The sequence below is a fragment of the Balaenoptera acutorostrata genome, chromosome 13, assembly GCF_949987535.1.
Source record: "Balaenoptera acutorostrata chromosome 13, mBalAcu1.1, whole genome shotgun sequence".
In the NCBI taxonomy this organism is placed as follows: domain Eukaryota; kingdom Metazoa; phylum Chordata; class Mammalia; order Artiodactyla; family Balaenopteridae; genus Balaenoptera; species Balaenoptera acutorostrata.
Window position 1 is genome coordinate 46,176,769 of NC_080076.1, and position 7,331 is coordinate 46,184,099.

Genomic DNA, 7,331 nt, shown 5'->3' on the forward strand with positions numbered 1-7,331 from the left:
AGAGCATTTATTTTTAGCCTGAGTGTATGTGAGTAGATTTAAAGTTAAGCAAAATATATTTTAGGTGTTAAGCAATAATATATTTTATTGAAAGAAACTACAAATCTGAAGAAGAAAACCATCACATCAAGCAGTTATTAATACAGGTTTTGAATGAAAACAACTGGAAATAAAATTGGACTAAACACATATGGTGCCTTGGATATTTGAAATATATAAGCTGTGCATTGCAAAATCAGATCCCTGATAATACTCAGATGACATCTTTCTATTGTATTTCTTTTCATTTATAAGTTTTTTTAAAAGTAATTTGCCTAGTGAAGTAGGTTAACTCTGTGCACTTTTAATTACATTTCCTCTAGAGCAGATACCTTGCTCACTGCTGTTTACTTGTGCACTTCTAAACTCCTGGACTCCAACTCAAGTTATGGGATGGGAAAAAGCTACTAAAGCACCTTTTTAGTTTGCTTATAACACTAGAGTTAAGAGCACTCTTAACATTCCAGAATATTTTTTTAAATGTTTGGTAGAAAAACAATATTATAAGTATTTGTGCATCAGGTTTTGGAAGCTTTTTAGTATCAGGGAAACCATTTAATCAGAGTATTTTAGACAGAAAGGATTTTATAGTCTAGGAGTTGGAAAAAAACACCTTATAGGTAAAAATCTTGTGGGATTTTTTTTTTTAAATTGTGGTAAAATATACATAACAAAATTTACTCTTTTAACTATTTTTAAGTTTCAGATGAGTGGCATTAAGTATGTTAACTAGTCTGTGACTGGACTAGTTAACAAATGTAGGGATAGAAGCTGGGATGAGCTTTATTGAACTTATTAGTGATTTGCATAATGCAGAATTCAGCAATTGAAGTGTTGGTTGCTTCTCAATTTAGTATCTGAATTTTTTTAACATTGGTGAGAGTTTTGGGTTTATATGTATGTATACTGGGGCTTTTTTCTTATAGCATAATGAAAAATACATACATATGGGCAAAGACTAGAATGAACCACCTTAATATACTAGAACTTATTTTTTGAATGAAGTGATTATGGATGTATTTTATTTCTTCATTATGGTTGTATATATTTTCTTATTTCTGGTAATGAGAATATATTAGTTTTATCATTAAAAAAGAAACTTCTTTAAAAATAATGTGAGTACAGAAAGCTTTTATGAATAACATTCTAAACTTTGGGGCAGGGAAAAAGAGAAAAACATAATGAGCTTTCAATGCCTTCCGTCTCCATAATTTAATATCTTGCAATTTCTTCAAAGCATTATTGTGCTAAAGACAAAAGAAATTTTAAAAAAATGATAGCAGTGAATTATGATATTCCTAGGAATACCCATAAGTTGTATTGTGGACTAAATTCTAGATATGACTCAATTTTTTTTTTCTGATTTACCTTTCCTAAAACTCCAGTTCTTTGACAATTATATAAATATTTATTTATTTATTTATTTGACTGCACTGGGTCTTAGTTGTGGCACGTGGGATCTTTGTTGTTGCATGTGGGCTCTTAGTTGCGGCATGAAGAATCTAGTTCCCTGACCAGGGATCAAACTTGAGCACCCTGCATTGGGAGCGGGGAGTATTAACCACTGGACCACCGGGGAAGTCCCTTCTTTGACAATTTTAATTAATTAGCCTTAAAAATGTTGATTATCACTTCACTCTTTCCTCACCTGAACACAGGTTAAGGACTTAACTGGTATTTCATTTTTGTATTTTGAAATACCATCTAAGGATTCTTGGTTGGGTGGTGTAAATAGGGTATGGGCACCGTTATAGGAGAGTATGTACCAGACTTGGCCTGATTCAGGCTGGCTCCATTTACTTGTCCCTGTTAAGGAAGGTTGTAGAAAGCAAGGACAGATCCCATTGTCCATTCTGTAGGCAGACAGGACTCCCCTAATCTTCTTTCTATGTGCTCTTGACAGTGTTTTAAGCCAACACTTCTTTTTCTTTGCAGGATTGGGAACCTCAGTAATAAAGGTAATAAAGCATCCTTGTGTTGGGGCCACATTCACATGGTGATGGGAAGGTGGCCTGGAGGTTACTCCTGCTGGGGAGTACATTTGCATTGTGCCTTCTGGACTAAGCAATGTTTTCACTTGCTATTTTTGTTGATGTTTATGTTTGTGAAAAGGAAAGAAGGGAGGATTTTCCAATAGCTTTTGTTGAGTGGTTATGTTATTACTCTCCAGATAATGGCTTTGGAAACATAAGCCCAACTTGAAACTGGCTTTTACTCAAGAAGCTGAAATAAAAATGAGGATCATAACAATAATAATCATAATCATTAAAAAGGAGCTTCATTGTATGTGTGTATTGTGCTTCATTTGATGCATCATATTAAAAATATAAGAATTGGACAATAGATACAATACATCGTAGGTTTAAGAAGAGACCATTCTTCAATCTGCTGGAAACTGAACCATGGCATAAGAAGTGAAGCAATAAAAATGAGTGTTTATTTAAGAGGCAGTGGCTTCAGAGGTTTCCATGATGTTTCTAATGCTCATTGTCTACAGCAGTTCTATTATTCACCAAGTAGAGGATGTTAATAAGACTGTTTTCACTGGCAAGCCTTCACTTGTTTTTGTTTGTTCTGACTGGAAACATGTATATAATATATCATATGTCAGACATCACTACTTCTTGATATTTAATTGTTCTTGAATGTCCACAAATTCATTAATTAAGGTATGAGTTCCACAAATCATGCATTAACAAAATGATACATACATCCTGAAATGGCCTGCCAACGTAGTGATCCATCACTTTTTGTTATTCAAGATGATGGAAATCATACACTTTTTTCATTAGGATCATCACTTGAAGGCATCCAGAAATGTCAGAGAATGTAATAATTGTGCATTTGCAGAGAACAGTCTGCAACTTTAAAAATCAGTGAAAATAGAGCTATTGATCTAATTTTCTATTAGATAGTATGCAACATGGTCACCATGGTTCTGTAATTCCTGGAATTCTTTCTTTCAAAAGATTTGTGCAATTTTTTTTATCATATATTGATTCAAGCCCAAATTTCAGAAGGGTAAATATGGGTGAATGCACATTTAAAAATTTTTTACTTATGCCGTGGATTAGGGTCAACATCTTTTGGCTTTGTTTAGTCTGATTAGGCAATTGCTTATTTGTGGGAATATTTTTATAAGGTAATAAAGAGTGCGAATGGAGGAATTTTCCAAATCAGCCTCATGTTCACTTCAACAACGTGCCTCTTTAGGAAACTTTTCTTTGGTTCTTGTGGTTGGTTGGAGATAAACTTGACCAGGTGGAATCTACTTACAAAATCTATTTTGAATCCATCTAGTTCCCTCCTTCTCTGGGCATCCACACTCACCAGATTCCTGGCATCTCTCAGGCAGCCTAGGCAATGGGCCTAGGACTGAGCTCCTGTTCCCTTCTCGCCTCTCACCCAATCCTCCTCTCACTCAGCAACCTGACTGCTATTTTTGAAAGGATCGTGGCTTCCAATGTACTTGGAACAGAAACAAAACTGCCTGTTGTGGCTTCCAGGGAACTGCCTGGTCCATTACCTGTGTTCCTCTCCAGCCACTTCACACACTCCTTCCTTCTCACATGCACCTTCTGTTGTTCTTCAAAAACCACCAGCTCTTTCCTGCCTCAGGTCTTCACTCAGTTTCTCTCCTGCCTGGCTGGCTGCTTCTCATTCATCAATTGGTAGCTTATGAGACCTTCTCAGAGGGATCCTTTCTTCCTACTCCCTAATGTGGGCACTCTCATCCCCATTATTTTATCTGTCATCCCAATTTGTTGTCTGTATAGGGCTTAGTACCATGTGTCCATTGTTATTTCTTAGTTGGAGTGCTTATATTGCCTTTCTCCACTTGACTGTGCACTCTATCCGGGAGGTATCATGTCTATTTCATTTAGTACCTTATTCCCAGCAATTTGCAGGGTGATTAAACGAACATATCTTTAAAAATTTTGTGCAAGTATATCTGCTGGATCAAAGGGCACATGTAGTACAGTTTTTAATAGGTCGTCATCCCAGAAGGCTATACCAGTTTACATTCCCACTGATAGTGTAAGAAATTGTCCTTCCTCCCTCCCCTCCCCCAGGCATAATGTTTATTATAGGTAATTCTTTTCTGCTTCTTTTATGAGAAAATAGTACTTGTATAAAAAATATATTTTAGCTCTACCAAGAGATTTAAATGTTCATTTAAATGCTAATAATTTATCAGATTATAATAAATGGAAATAAAGTTAAGATTCTGAGTATGGCAATCTAAGAAACTGGACCCAGACTAAGTAACTTCTGGATTGTGGTTAGATCCAAAAGACCTGGCATCCCTCCTGGATCTAACCTCATCCTGGCGTTTTCACCATCTCAGATGATATAATAATAAGATTTGAGACAGAGGAACCAAGATGGCGGAGTAGAAGGAGGTGCTCTCACTCCCTCTTGCGAGCACACCAGAATCACAACTAGCTGCTGGACAATCATCGACAGGAAGACACTGGAACTCACCAAAAAAGATACCCCACATCCAAAGACAAAGGAGAAGCCACAATGAGATGGTAGGAGGGGCACAATCACAGTAAAATCAAATCCCATAACTGCTGGGTGGGTGACGCACAGACTGGAGAACACTTATACCACAGAAGTCTACCCACTGGAGTGAAGGTTCTGAGACCCACATCAGGCTTCCCAACCTGGGGGTCCGGCAATGGGAGGAGGAATTCCTAGAGAATCAGACTTTGAAGCCTAGTGGGAATTGATTGCAGGACTTCGACAGGACTGGGGGAAACAGACTCCACTCTTGGAGGGCACACACAAAATAGTGTGCACATCAGGACCCAGGGGAAGGAGCAGTGACCTCAGGGGAGACTGAACCAGACATGCCTGCTAGTGTTGGAGGGTCTCCTGCAGAGGTTGGGGGTGGCTGTGGCTCACTGTGGGGACAAGGACACTGGCAGCAGAAGTTCTGGGAAGTAGTCCTTGGCATGAGCCCTCCCAGAGTCTGTCATTAGCCCCACCAAAGAGCCCAGGTAGGTTCCAGTGTTGGGTTGCCTCAGGCCAAACAAACAACAGGGAGGGAACCCAGCCCCAACCATCAACAGTCAAGCAGATTAAAGTTTTACTGAGCTCTGTCCACTAGAGCAACAGTCAGCTCTACCCACCACCAGTCCCTCCCATCAGGAAACTTCCACAAGCCTCTTAGATAGCCTCATGCACCAGAGGGCAGACAGCAGAAGCAAGAAGAACTACAATCCTGAAGCCTGTGGAACAAAAACCACATTCACAGAAAGATAGACAAGATGAAATGGCAGAGGGCTATGTACCAGATGAAGGAACAAGATAAAACCCCAGAAAAACAACTAAATGAAGCAGAGATAGGCAACCTTCTAAAAAAAAATTCAGAATAATGATAGTGAAGATGATCCAGGATCTTGGAAAAAGAATGGAGGGAAAGATTGAGAAGATGTAAGAAATGTTTAACAAAGACCTAGAAGAATTAAAGAACAAACAAACAGAGATGAACAACACAATAACTGAAATGAAAAACACTAGAAGGAATCAATAGCAGAATAAGTGAGGCAGAAGAATGGATAAGTGACCTGGAAGACAGAATGGTGGAATTCACTGCTGTAGAACAGAATAAAAAAAAAGAATGAAAAGAAATGAAGACAGCCTAAGAGACCTCTGGGACAACATTAAATGCAGCAACATTTGCATTATAGGGGTCCCAGAAGAAGATAGAGAGAAAGGACCAGAGAAAATATTTAAGAGATTATAGTTGAAAACTTCCCAAACATGGGAAAGGAAATAGCCACCCAAGTCCAGGAAGTGCAGTGAGTCACATACAGGATAAACCCAAGGAGAAACATGCGGAGACACATAGTAATCAAATTGCCAAAAATTAAAGACAAAGAAAAATTATTGAAAGCAGCAAGGGAAAAACAACAAATAACATACAAGGGAACTCCCATAAGGTTAACAGCTGATTTCTCAGCAGAAACTCTACAAGCCAGAAGGGAGTGGCATGATATACTTAAAGTGATGAAAGGGAAGAACCTACAACCAAGAGTACTCTATCTGGCAAGGATCTCATTCAGATTTGATGGAGAAATCAAAAGCTTTACAGACAAGCAAAGGCTAAGAGAATTCAGCACCACCAAACCAGCTCTACAACAAATGCTAAAGGAACTTCTCTAGGCAGGAAACACAAGAGAGGAAAAGGGCCTACAAAAACAAACCCAAGGGCTTCTCCGGTGGTGCCGTGGTTGAGAATCTGTCTGCTAATGCAGGGGACACGGGTTCGAGCCCTGGTCTGGGAAGATCCCACATGCCATGGAGCAACTGGGCCCGTGAACCACAATTACTGAGCCTGCGCGTCTGGAGCCTGTGCTCCGCAACAAGAGAGGCCGCGACAGTGAGAGGCCCGCGCACCGTGATGAAGAGTGGCCCCCGCTTGCCACAACTAGAGAAAGCCCTCGCACAGAAACGAAGACCCAACACAGCCCCCCCAAAAATAATTAATTAATTAATTAATTTTAAAAAACCCCCAAAACAATTAAGAAAATGGTTATAGGAACATACATATCGATAATTAGCTTAAACGTGAATGGATTAAATGGTCCAACCAAAAGACACAGGCTCGCTGACTGGATACAGAAAAAAAGACCCATATATATGCTGTCTACAGGAGACCTACTTCAGACCTAGGGACACATACAGACTGAAAGTGAGGGGATGGAAAAAGATATTCCATGCAAATGGAAATCAAAAGAAAGCGGGAGTAGCTATACTCATATCAGATAAAATAGACTTTAAAGTAAAGAATGTTACAAGAGACAAGGAAGGACACTGCATAATGATGAAGGGATCAATCCAAGAAGAAGATATGACAATTATATATATATATGCACCCAACATAGGAGTACCTCAACACATAAGGCCACTGCTAACAGCTGTAAAATAGGAAATCGACAGTAACACAATAATAGTGGGGGACTTTAACACCTCACTTACACCAATGGACACATCATCCAAAATGAAAATAAATAAGGAAACAGAAGCTTTAAATGACACAATAGACCAGATAGATTTAATTGAAATTTATAGGACATTCCATCCAAAAACAGCAGATTACACTTTCTTCTCAAGTGTGCACAGAACATTCTCCAGGATAGATCACATATTGGGTCACAAGTCAAGCCTCAGTAAATTTAAAAAAACTGAAATCAGATCAAGCATCTTTTCTGACCACAACGCTATGAGATTAGAAATGAATTACAGGGAAAGAAAGTAAGAAACACAACACATGGAGGCTA